Here is a 13038-nt window from a genome sequence, read left to right on the forward strand (position 1 = left end):
AAATAATAAGATTACAGACTCAATTTCTAACCGACTAAACATTGGCACTTGCTTAAAACCTCGTCGCTTAGTGCCGACAAAACATTTGCATTTCCGGATTAAGCTCCACCTCTACAAAACGACCCAGAAACTGACCAGGTTTTGAGCCACTGCAATTATACTTGACCATTGGAAGGCATGATAAATGCATAGACCGAGATAGTGACAGGGCTAACAGCAGATGTTGATTGATAAGCATTACATGCCAACAGTCGCGTATTGAAGAAAACTCGCAAGAGTAGGGTGGGGACAACCCCTAGCTCTAGATCTCTGCGCTTTAACCAACGCTACAACCTGCTGAATCCAACAGGAGGGAGCTGAAACCAACTCATTTATGCTCTGCTGAACCCAACAGAGTGCGCTGAACCTAACGCTGCTGACTGTACAACCTGCTGAAACCAACAGGAGGGAGCTGAACCCAACTCGCTTCCGTTCTGCTGAAACCAACAGAGTGCGCTGAAACCAACGCCGTAACCTGTTGAAACCAACAGGAGAGAACACAACTCTTGTAAGGATAATTATTTAATTATCCTATTTATTTGTAGTCATTTTGTGTGAGCTTGCTGTTAGTGCCGATTATAAACGATATTTCTCCAACAATAACGACTTTATTATAGTAATACTAATCATGCATCCAATTCAAGAGTCACACCCAAGCTGAACTGCCTAAAAATTAGTGGCAGTATTTATATTACATAAGCGATTGGCCTAGAGATTGACGGTTATCGTTCAAACCGACCAATCATATCGTCTTGCTGACTGCCGAGTTTCTAAGAATTTTCACATACAGAACAATAAAAAATTATCCCTAGACAATGAGCCATTATAGCATAACAATCTAAACACTAACAAAAAGCCCAGGAAATTCTACATATACTGGGTAGCGAACAGTAAGTGTAAAAAAACATTAAGACATATTTCGATAACGAAAAGGGCTAATTACAAAATCTTATCTCGAGAAAACGTAGAACAAAAACGGAAACAATATTGTTTAAGTAATCTTAAACTACTAACAATTAATTATAACAGAAACTTAGAATATTTTGACATGTAACCATGAACATAAAAAATGTCTTCCAATGAGTGAACGGTAAGAAATAAATTATAGAAGATTGTTCACTGCGTAAAAGCCTTAATAAATGGCGTCTGTTATCTTTTCTAGGTCATTCACTATCCCAGAAGTCTCTTCTCTATATATATATTGGCTACGTCACCTTTTCCCTTTTATCAGTTCACCATGTTTTTCTGCGCCGGGTGTCCAGAGCGCCTTGATGAGCCTGACGTCCATGGGACCGATAGCATCCAAATAAGACAACTCTTCGGAGTTATTCCTCCACGGTCTTTTTCATGGCCACCACTCCTTTCATAGAGTTTGTTCTTTAGAATATCTCGCTTTATTTTTACGTTTACAACACTATCCTCCCCTAAAACTTCATTCTGTCCCAGAATGGCATTACTTCTATGGCAGACATCTAAGCGGTAGTCCGGTAGGTGCTGACATAAATTAGTAGGCTGGGTTGGCGGAATAGTGTGATCCCCCAGCTTGGATATCTCTGTGTGATCCTGGAGCAGAGGGACGGGTTGCTCCATCACCTCTGAATCAGGAGGGCGATCCGTTGGCTTAGGCAGTTTTTTTCTGCATATTCTGGTGGTGCTTAGTCTAATATCACTTTCATATTGAATAGGGTTTCCCCCCTTGCACTCCATTTTAAATTTCTGGTTTGTCAGATACTTGCTGATGGTGCAGAGATTAGCATCTCTTGGTTTAAGTTTAGTACTGCATCCTTTCTCCGTGAAGAATGATTTCAATGAAGCTTTGGTTCCGACAGAAAAGGTGGTGGGTTCATTTTTCATATCATCTTGGATTCTCCACTTTTGTAGATAGAGCCTTGTACCTCCTTTATACAAATTGTGCGGCTTTAACTCCTCTACTGGCTTTTCAACCTCAGCTTTCTGTATCGGCCCCAGCCGATATGCTAGCTGATTAATAAGCGGTCTATCTTTCATAACCGAGACTTAATGTTTTACTACTTGGTGGCCACCAACATCACCTTTGCTGGAGCTGAACATTTTCTGATGCTTTATCAGCGGTGTGTTGACTTGCTTTGGTTCCATTTCTGGCAGAGATTGCGTCCAACTGGGTAAATGTTCATTGAAGTGTTTGGGGCATTTAGTTCTATTGCAGTCCTTCTGAAACTGTCCTTGTCTTTCCACAGGCATACAGACGGCTACCTTTCTTCCAGAAGGTAGATGAATAAGTTTATTGCTTGTGTTCATCACACGAATATTGACCTCTTGCTCTGTAGGTTCACACAGCGATGTGACAACCTTCAAGCCCAAAACCTTGTGTAAAGTTTTAATGCCAACTGGCCCTGGCGTCCACTTTCGACTAAGCCTCGCCAACAATAAGCATTCAGTATTTGGCGAAACAACTATGTTCCTTTTGACCTGCACATTCACCGAAAGGGGTTCTCCGTCCTCGGCGCAGCAGGCAACTTCAGTGCCCTTACAACGTAGCTGCGAATGACGGAAATCCATCTGACATTCTTGATCCTCCAAGAAGTCTAACCCTAGCAGAATGTGATTGTCCACATCAGATACTACAAACTGATGTATCAGTTGTATCGGTCCAGTCGAAATTTTAAATTCGTCATGCCTTCAAGCAAAATCTGCTGCCCATTTGCCAATATCCCGCTACCTCGCACAGGTAACAACTTCGAGTAACATGAGCTAAGCAATGTCTCCAGCAATTTCTTCGGAAGTACGGACTTTGTACAACCACTGTCAAGTAACATGACAAATCTTTGTTGGTGAATCCGTACAGGAATGTAGTATGCACTGGTGAGCCAACATGCCTGTATCCTAAGTTTGCCCACATCACAAAGTTCAGGCAGTACGAGCATTAGTTTGCCTGAACTTGGTCGTTTCCCGATGGCTTTGGCTTATCACAGTAACGAGCAACGTGGCCTCTGCCATTGCAGTTGTAGCATCGAACTTCTTTCTGAGGCTGTTGGCTTCTCATTGTCGTCGATGTTAGCTGTGTCATCATTGCTTGCTGTGATGCCGCCATTTGCTTTTGCGTGTCCAACATCTGCTGCATAAACTTACTCTGCATTTCTGCAAAATGTTTGAGCAAAGCTGTTTGACTCATTTGCATTTGCTCTGTCAGTTCTTATTTTAATTGTTGGACATCTTCTAGCTCTACTCGGTGGACATTTGTATCATATTCTACCATATCTTGATACTTCTGATTAGTTTCTACAGCATCAGTCATGGTGCTGGGAGGAGATAAGCGTAGTGTCCAGGCCAGCTGTGAATTAGGCCGAATTGCTGCAATCAACTCACGCTTGGCTTGCTGGTCATGCTGATAGCTATCTAGCTCGAGGAAAGCCTTTTGAACTAACTTCTGTACCTTTTCAGCATAATGATATATGTTGTCCTTTGGCTTTAATTTCATAGATTTTAATATGGCGCTAGCTGTGTCTGTCCTGAGCCCATATTGTGCCTTAAGTTTATGGCAAACTTCTTCATAGGTATTGCCACCAACACCTCTGGTAGCTGGGCCTTTCAATGCCAATGTTAACCGTAGCCTACATTCTTCTTCACTCCACTGATTAAGTTTTGCCACTGCTTCAAAACAATGCAAAAACTCTTCCACATCACTTGTGCCATCAAATGAAGGAGCAGGAATAGGCGGCATGGCTACTTTTGCAGGTATGTGCCCTCTTTCCATCATATTAGTGCATAAATCATATGGGCCGTCCTTACTTCTACTCTTGCGCACCATGTTTGAATTTAAAAGGGTTTGAGAGAATTGCTTCACTATTATCCCACCGCTGCCACCAGTGAAGAAAACTCGCAAGAGTAGGGTGGGGACAACCCCTAGCTCTAGATCTCTGCGCTTTAACCAACGCTACAACCTGCTGAATCCAACAGGAGGGAGCTGAAACCAACTCATTTATGCTCTGCTGAACCCAACAGAGTGCGCTGAACCCAACGCTGCTGACTGTACAACCTGCTGAAACCAACAGGAGGGAGCTGAACCCAACTCGCTTCCGTTCTGCTGAAACCAACAGAGTGCGCTGAAACCAACGCCGTAACCTGTTGAAACCAACAGGAGAGAACACAACTCTTGTAAGGATAATTATTTAATTATCCTATTTATTTGTAGTCATTTTGTGTGAGCTTGCTGTTAGTGCCGATTATAAACGATATTTCTCCAACAATTACGACTTTATTATAGTAATACTAATCATGCATCCAATTCAAGAGTCACACCCAAGCTGAACTGCCTAAAAATTAGTGGCAGTATTTATATTACATAAGCGATTGGCCTAGAGATTGACGGTTATCGTTCAAACCGACCAATCATATCGTCTTGCTGACTGCCGAGTTTCTAAGAATTTTCACATACAGAACAATAAAAAATTATCCCTAGACAATGAGCCATTATAGCATAACAATAAAAACACTAACAAAAAGCCCAGGAAATTCTACATATACTGGGTAGCGAACAGTAAGTGTAAAAAAACATTAAGACATATTTCGATAACGAAAAGGGCTAATTACAAAATCTTATCTCGAGAAAACGTAGAACAAAAACGGAAACAATATTGTTTAAGTAATCTTAAACCACTAACAATTAATTATAACAGAAACTTAGAATATTTTGACATGTAACCATGAACATAAAAAATGTCTTCCAATGAGTGAACGGTAAGAAATAAATTATAGAAGATTGTTCACTGCGTAAAAGCCTTAATAAATGGCGTCTGTTATCTTTTCTAGGTCAACCACTATCCCAGAAGTCTCTTCTCTATATATATATATATATTGGCTACGTCACCTTTTCCCTTTGATCAGTTCACCATGTTTTTCTGCGCCGGGTGTCCAGGGCGCCTTGATGAGCCTGACGTCCATGGGACCGATAGCATCCAAATAAGACAACTCTTCGGAGTTATTCCTCCACGGTCTTTTTCATGGCCACCACTCCTTTCATAGAGTTTGTTCTTTAGAATATCTCGCTTTATTTTTACGTTTACAACAGTATTGACACCAGTAGACAGGATGAATGGTTTTGCTCTATGTAAGCCCATGAGGTTTAGACCTGCCATGAAATTGCCTCTATACTTTTACGTGTGCTTTTAGAAGAACAACGTGATGCAAAATTATTTTGCACCCAATCATACATCACTGTTGAATCTGCCAGTTTATTTTAGTTTCAATTATGTTCAGTTTATGTTTTTCTCAGCCCTGTGGCCTGCACTTCATACAGCTAGGAGCCTTGACTGTCAAAATAAAGAGTCGGTGGACCTGTTGATCTTGTAGATGTCTCCATTGGAGTGTGCGATGATGTTGATGATGAGTGATGAGGTACTCAGGTTGTTTGATTAGTGCAGGTGTTAGAGTGTTTGACTACTAAACTGAGTGTCACAAGTGTGAATCCAGTATGAAGCAATATTTTATCCCAACTTCTAACTGTGACTTCAGATAGATGGACATACACACTTTCATTATAACAAAAGCTAGTGGTACCTCGGCAGTCTAGTTTGGTTTGAGAGCATGACAGGAGTGTCAAATAAAAGGGCAGATAATAAGCATATGCACAATAGTTCTAACACATGGAAGGCAATTGGGTTACGCAGTAATTGGTGGGTTGGTCTTGCGGGCTGACAATCACGAGTTCAAATCATTTATGCTGCATTATTTTTTATAGGTCTTATAACCAATATAAATAAATATGTTGACCCCAACATTTGGTGGGATATCAATATCTATTAAGCCCGGTTCCAATATATGCCGCAAAGCACCGGCAACAGCACCGGCAACAGCACTGCAGGCTATCAGAGATGAATTGTGAACCTACACGCCGGGTACCGCCGGTAGTTGCCGGCAGTCAACGCAAGAGTTTAGAGCTATTCAAATTTTGCGAGAGCCGCAGGCAAAACCTTCTCAAAGTGCACTGTACAGGTAAAGGTCAGCATTATCGAAACAGCATAGCGAGCGAACATTCTTTATTCGGTTATTAGCGATGCAGCTTTATGTGAACAGAAGCCACCGGAGCCTAGCGTCGCAAACGATTTGCTGCACATTATTACCGCCGGAGTCTCGCAGCCGATATGGGAAGCAGGCTTTAGGAGCACATGCTTTCTGCAGGCTCGTAATGTAAACATTATTTTAAAGCTAGTTGATTTTCTAAGTTTTGGCAAAGATAAGCAGGTAACAATAGCAAAGCAAATACTTATTAACCAGAGCATATAATAGAGGTGAGTGCTTACAATACGGGCTGTTCTTGCTACTCAACAAGGGTTTCTATATACATGAAGCATCATCAAATTTATCAACAACAATGTGACTGATGGGTATTACTTGTAATATTTACTATAATAAGAACCATGTCTGTCTGTATAAAAGCGCAGGGTTACATTTGAAAAAAGATTATATCACGCAGGATATGAACTCGCAGCGTTCTGCATCAATACCATGTGTGCTTCTTGTTCACCTTCCAGTAGTTTAGAATTATTGAGTATAGATGGTAGAGTAATTGTTTGTATTTTATTGGAACACATGATGATCTCTCATAGCTTACTAGACTGCCAGAGCCCTAGTTATTAATAAGGTAACAAGTTAGTCGGTGTGATCTCCTCCTGAATCTAAGTGACTAACTCTGGAGCTCATTGGTAAGATCTGTTGACTAGGTTTCCAGAATTATTCAATACATTGAAATTGGTAGCTATTCAAATTGATATTGAAATTCAATCATTTTGGTAAACATCTAATATTTAAAGGAACATATGGCAGTTTATGAATTTCTGCATGTGAACCGCAGCTGAACATGACAAGGTCGAATGTATGAACACATGCCAGACACAGTAGGAGAATAGTTGGGTCACCACATTTTTCTTGTAGCAGTGAATGAAAACCAGCTGTTAGTAACTAAAACAGTAGAAATAATTTTATGTCACTTTGGGTTTTCCTATCAATTAATAGTATTCAAGCACTGACTCATTGCAACAGGCTCTAGCCGTGCCCTTTTTGAGGCTAGCAAAACATTAATAACTAAATAAGTAACGTTTTTGTTTTTATAACGATACAGCATCCTGATGGAGTCATCTACTCCTTTTATAAAGAAATTTCAAGGTGAGTGTATGAAATCATAAAGTGCACCTAGTTACCATTTTATTTTTAGTTATAATATTTATATCATCTCCAGTAACTGTTACCGTTTGTGTCCATTCACTAATTCTGGTACTCTCTGGAGCCAGAGGTTTTAGCTAATAGCTAAATACTATACCGTCTTATGGTATATTTTATTTTGTTATATTTCTTGTGCATGCTGTATTATTGTTTTATCAGATAAATTATGTATAAAGTTTTCACCATATTCTTGAATATTAATGTAAGTCATTTTACTTATTTATTTTATTCATTTTATTTATATTAAAGTCTCAGCTCAGAGTATGTTGAATAGTTAAATCCTGATAAATTGTAGTTACATGGTAATCTATAAATATGCTGAATTTCTGACGCCAGAGCAAAGAGAGGCAGTGGGAATACTCCTCATGCATTACTCTCACATGGTATGGAAAAACTCAGTCTAAGTGTAGGACCATGCAAGCTGCTCACAGGTTTAAATACTTGCCTTCCTTTATAAAGCCGCTGACAGTTACCCTATCAGCTGCTACACCTAGTCTGATGTCAAGGTCAAAGATTAAACATAATATTTTTTTATGTAATTCAAAATTCTTTACAGCAGTCAGCATGCAAAGATCCTGGTCAGCTGTGTGATGTCGGCAGCAGTTCAGCTCTAACCTGAGTCATTGTTAATAACTTATGCTGACCCAGTGACTCTTTTTTAGTTGATTAGCAACCCATTCGTATGTTTGAATAGCAAAATTGTTCAGCCTGTTCAGCTATTGATAGCCTGTTTTCTTTACCCGAGCTATTGAGGGTCTAAATATCTAGTAGTCAGGTGCTGATGATGTATAGAGCAAATCTTGGCTAACATTTGAACAAGCAAGTACCATGTCAAAGTTATACTGCAACATATAGACAAGAGAGTGAGAGATGTAGTAAGAACTTCAACAACACAGTTTAATGGTAGACTTATAGTTGAGGTAAATAATATATTACTTACTCTTTATTCATAGGAATATATGAAAAAAACTGAGCTAGTAATAATATTAGTCACTTTTCTTACATGCGTAGAGTTCACTTTTATTATGTTCTACAATCCTTTATATACAGTAGTTCTGTTAAATAAGGAACATTCCAGAAGGAAAGTCATGTGATCAATAAATATTATCATTATATAACTCTGTTGGCTCTTTTATACTACAGTTGAATTGTGAAACCACGCCATGAATATTTACAGTGCGTTTAAATCCTATATTTACATACCAAGATACATACCAAGATAATCTATAGAAACACTAAAATTAATACTACTTGTTTATGTGTATAATACAAAAACAATATATTGTTTTAAGACAGTTTCCGGTATTGGCAATAATATGTTATTACATAATTGTTGCAGATGTGCAGATCATGTACAATGATATATGATCGTTAAAGATGTGTGTATCATGGGTATAAATGTATTTTTATAATATATTTTGGATGTTGGAGTCGTTAACATTGAATATTTCACAAAGAATATTTCCATATTTACTATTTACCATTTTTAATATCACCACACGCTCTCAGTATGGAGTGCCTTGGAACGGGAGGATTCTCCAATGAACTAGTAATGAGAGTGCCATCAGTGCTGTTTGATGACACCGATGATTCATCTTTCACTTTTTCTAAAAAAAATGATTGGATTTATTTGTGCTTTCAAGCTACATTACTTATGTTTTCTGGTGAAAGTGAAAGCAGAGGAAAGTCTGGAGGTAAATAATGAAAGTGTTCATAAAAGTAAAAACTAATAAACATGCAAAACTTCAGATTATTTTTTTTGCTGATGGTTACATCATTTCCATCTTTTCCATACACACCTCGGCCTTTCATCTCCTCACTACCATGTGTATTCTCAGCATATTGCATATCTATTGCAAGGTCATCACAGCTTTTTACTTGAGCCTGCGTGGTTTCAGATTCAGAAACTTTCTGGGTATTACGTGCTTTGTCCCTCATTGCATAAGCATCGGCACTTGCTGTGCATGAGCTGTTAGACTCTGCCTGATTAGTGTCGCTAGCTTTCACAACAGAGTCAGTATTATCCCTAGAAGTGAGAACGTTTGATGGTGAGCTCCCCTCTGCATAATTTGATGAGGTTAACTGAGGAATAGCTACATCCCTAGCTAGGCTAGAAAAATCTTCAGAGGCTATAGTATCAGAATTGTCTAGAGTAACCCCTCCATTTATATCATCCTGATCATGACATCCTTGGACACTCCTGGCTGTTTGGATGTCAACATCCCCCTCCTCTAACTGGTAAATAGCAAACGGATCTGAGAAAGACCGAGTAATGTCTAACTCATCAGAATCAACAGATGACAGCGCATGTGGTGTAGACTCGACTGCTTCAATCTGTATTTTTCCTCGATTTTCAACAGTGTGAGGAGGTGATTCACTGAGATTAACCGCCACCTGAAACGAATTGGCAATACACACTGTCAGCAACAGTCAAATTTCATGTTTGAGATATTTCTTGGCGATCTTATTCCTCTTGCTATGACTACACACAGTGAGCACTGAAGAGAGTACTGGTCAATGAGTGTCAGGTTCATAACTTCCGACTTTTTAGGAAAAAAAACAAACTGCTATCACTTCTAGGGCGCTTTCAGATTCCCAAAAGGTTGTGGGTATGTGTACATGTATATGGCACATGGGTGGCATTTTATTCCAATTGAATACTCCTTACGACTGCAGAAAAAATATGGTAGTTTTTTCACTTGATTAAGGTACAAAATGTTACGTTACAACCAAGTTGCGTAGCCTCATCAGCATGTGGAATGCATTTATCTCTACGGCCAATTATTGAAAAATATAGCTCAAGATATTCATCAATAGTTTAATGTTTATAGGCTATGCTAACTGCTCTGGTGTAACATCAGGGCAAGCCAGGACTTTCTTTTCAAACAAAGCCTCCACATCAAGCATCTTAATAGGTAAATTTCAGTAGTTTGAACATTCTATTTTGTGCTGCATTTAGTTCGATTTAGATGAATTTTTGTTAGCTGTGAAACAAAAAGCTCTCACAACTATGATATGTAGCATTTGTTAGACTCAATGGAGGCTTCACATTAAAGGTTCATGTCAAGTTTTTAAAGATTTTATTACAATGTGAGGATACTGTTCTATCTTGAGATTTCATTTACTGTCTCAAGTGATCTGACTGTCAGGATGTTTAAAGATATTTAAAGGCGAAAAAACTTGATCGCAGTTCAAATGCTCAGAAAGAAAAAACGCACCCAGATTTCCTCAAAATGGCATTAATAGTCGTGCATATTTTTTATATGTGATATGTATACGTTCACACCAGCATTGGGTAATCATACGTTCACACCAGCATTGGGTACTCATATGCTTACACGGCATTTAGAGGAAAACAATGGGACAAATTCTAACCAAAATATCTTTAAATCATTTGAAATATCTATAGCAGTGTACGTATCTGGGACTATACTTGAAGTTTTATTTAAACAATCCTGAGCAAATACAAAATAAAACATATGTCACTATATATAGAGATGTGTAACACTGCAGATTGAATGAACAGCCAATGTCACAACGAGAGGGACAAACATGAAGTGCGACTATTGACGTCATTTTTGAAAAAGTGATTTTCTTCTGAGCATTTTAAATGCGATCAAATTTATCAAGTTATGTTAATTTTAATCTTGAAACATCCTGGCAGTCAGATCACCTAAAACGGTACAGAGAATCTCAAATGATAAAAGATATCTAGACTTTCTAATAAAATATTTTGAAATATGATGCTAGTAAGCGATCAATGAAAGTAATCTAGACTTGCACACTACGCTTACTGCTTCTAGCGAGCTGCTCTTCCTTGTGTTAGTCTAGCAAAACATTATCGAAGTAATTGTTACATGATATACCTTACCCGCCTTAGCTTATTATGGCATAGACTTATTATGGCAATAACTTACTTAACAAGTTGTATACCATTACTGTTAACAAACTGTAGATTTCACCTTAGTTGGTGGTCTTTAATACTTCTGAAAAACTCAGATTTTGCCCCCAAGTGAACAATAGTCTAGAGACACCTCATTTAATACTCTAACATAGAATTCAATTCTTTTTTAAAAATTACAGATAAATAATTTATAGATAGGCTAACTTTCAATATTATTTGCGTTCAACAAAGTTTACATAAGTTGGTAAAGCACAATGTTCAAATACTATTTGACTAAGAAAAATGTAACTAGCAGTTGTGACAGAGCTAAAACATAAGTTAATCATGTAAAATGTATCAAATAGTTTGTAGCTCTGAAAGTTTCAAGTTAATTACAAAAGATACATGAACGCTACGTTTTTTGTGGCGTTAAGAAGAAAAGCAACAAATGACAGCCACTGACTTACATTTAAAAAATGTGTCAAAATGTGTAAGAGTTGAGGCTGTTGTGGCTAGACACACGAAATAACGCGTCACATTGACAAATAAATGGACGAGTGCGAATTAGCCTTTACCAGGCGAAGGCCATGACATTCTTGTTAGATTTTTTATTATCATTAGTTGTTATTATTAGCGTTTTTAAGGAAATTTTGTTGTGTAAGTTTTACTGTTGGTTTGGAAAGAGAATAAATTGATTGGTTAAAAAAGGTCAGACTTTACAGAATCCAGCTAGTTTTTTTCTGCCTTAACAACAACAACTTAAAAGCATACTATATAAAACATGTAATATAATTATTAGGTTAACAAAACTGTGTTTTGCCAAATAAACAACGACATTGATTCAAATTGTCTTTGTAATTTATTCAAATATCCATTCGCATCTTACTGACACTTAACAATGACTGAACAATGCGTGCAGAGTTATTGAAATTAATAATAAATGCCTGTTCAATAAATCAATAAAGGTCAGTATTACCTGAGGTATTGAAGAAACGGAATTGTTATCCATTTCAGTAGGAAGTGTTTGCACAGAACTATCACCACTAGTGCCACTGCTATACCGTTCTAGATCTCCGCAGGCAGAAAAAGTAGATTAAGGCCGGTCATACGGAGCAAGTTAATGCCTGTCATACAGAGTAAGTTAAAGCCTGTCATACGGAGTAAGTTAAGGCCTGTCATACGGAGCAAGTTAAGGGCTGTCATACAGAGTAAGTTAAAGCCTGTCATACAGAGTAAGTTAAAGCCTGTCATACAGAGTAAGTTAAGGCCGGTCATACAGAGTGAGTTAAAGCCTGTCATACGGTGTAAGTTAAGGCCTGTCATACGGAGCAAGTTAAGGGCTGTCATACAGAGTAAGTTAAAGCCTGTCATACAAAGTAAGTTAAAGCCTGTCATACAGAGTAAGTTAAGGCCGGTCATACAGAGTGAGTTAAAGCCTGTCATACAGAGTAAGTTAAAGCCTGTCATACAGAGTAAGTAAAAGCCTGTCATACAGAGTAAGTTAAGGCCGGTCATACAGAGTGAGTTAAAGCCTGTCATACAGAGTAAGTTAAAGCCTGTCATACAGAGTAAATTAAAGCCTGTCATACAGAGTAAGTTAAAGCCTGTCATACAGAGTAAGTTAAAGCCTGTCATACGGAGTAAGTTAAGGCCTGTCATACGGAGCAAGTTAAGGGCTGTCGTACAGAGTAAGTTAAGGCCTGTCATACAGAGTAAGTTAAGGCCTGTCATACAGAGTAAGTTAAAGCCTGTCATACGGAGTAAGTTAAGGCCTGTCATACGGAGCAAGTTAAGGGCTGTCATACAGAGTAAGTTAAAGCCTGTCATACAGAGTAAGTTAAAGCCTGTCATACAGAGTAAGTTAAGGCCGGTCATACAAAGTGAGTTAAAGCCTGTCATACAGAGTAAGTTAAAGCCTG

This window comes from Watersipora subatra, unplaced genomic scaffold, assembly GCF_963576615.1.
Source record: "Watersipora subatra unplaced genomic scaffold, tzWatSuba1.1 SCAFFOLD_41, whole genome shotgun sequence".
Lineage (NCBI taxonomy): Eukaryota > Metazoa > Bryozoa > Gymnolaemata > Cheilostomatida > Watersiporidae > Watersipora > Watersipora subatra.